The sequence below is a fragment of the Mustelus asterias genome, chromosome 14 (genome assembly GCF_964213995.1).
Source record: "Mustelus asterias chromosome 14, sMusAst1.hap1.1, whole genome shotgun sequence".
NCBI lineage: Eukaryota > Metazoa > Chordata > Chondrichthyes > Carcharhiniformes > Triakidae > Mustelus > Mustelus asterias.
In genome coordinates this window covers 46,987,402-46,988,173 of record NC_135814.1, presented here as the reverse complement: position 1 = coordinate 46,988,173, position 772 = coordinate 46,987,402, and the positions used below count along the sequence as shown (strand labels likewise).

At 47.4% G+C, this 772-nt stretch overlaps 2 non-coding genes across 2 annotated transcripts; both read right to left on the bottom strand.

Annotated features, from left to right (window-relative positions):
• trnaa-cgc (transfer RNA alanine (anticodon CGC)) lies at nucleotides 1-72 on the bottom strand. The gene has a single exon. It is a non-coding gene; the product is annotated as a tRNA-Ala (tRNA).
• Nucleotides 73-407: 335 nt separating this feature from the next.
• Nucleotides 408-478, bottom strand: trnag-gcc (transfer RNA glycine (anticodon GCC)). Its single transcript has one exon. It is a non-coding gene; the product is annotated as a tRNA-Gly (tRNA).
• Nucleotides 479-772: the final 294 nt, after the last annotated feature.

Sequence of the window (772 nt, the reverse complement as noted above, 5' to 3'; positions counted from 1 at the left end):
TGGAGATGCCGGGGATTGAACCCGGGACCTCACACATGCGAAGCGCGCGCTCTACCACTGAGCTACATCCCCAAGCCCGAAAACTGGCCCTAAATAATGGCTGAAGTGGATTCAAATCGGACGTTAGCTGGGGGGGGCAATGAAGGGGGAGAGAAATATAATTTTAGTTGATGAAGCTTTCTTGCTGCGTTGATCACTCGGGCTGGAGATTTGTCTCTGACGAGTACTGGGGCAACGCCAACCTTTCACTCCAGGGTCGGTAAGATTCGTGGGCGTAACTTGCTTCGATTATCTTGATTTGACCCCGACGTAAAAATTGTAAATGTTATCAGTGACCTTTTTTGCTAAAAATAAAATAATAAAACGAAGTGATTAATTTGGGCCGAGGAGGGGAAAAAAAACATCGTTGCATCGGCCGGGAATCGAACCCGGGCCTCCCGCGTGGCAGGCGAGAATTCTACCACTGAACCACCGATGCACAGGGAATAGCGCGCGCAGCCACTATACAACTGTTAACAGTCACTGCTTCTGCTGTGTGATCTCACTGTGTGTGTGTGTGCGCATGTGTGAATCTCCTTGCAGCCACTTATTCATTAATTCAGTTTTATTTTATTAGTCACAAGTAGGCTTACATTAACACTGCAATGATGTTACTGTGAAAATACCCGACTCACCACACTCTGCCCCCTGTTCAGATATGTTCCACATCACGCCTGTTCCACATCATGCCCTGTTCAGGTAAACACAGTACGAGTTTTAACAACACCAGGTT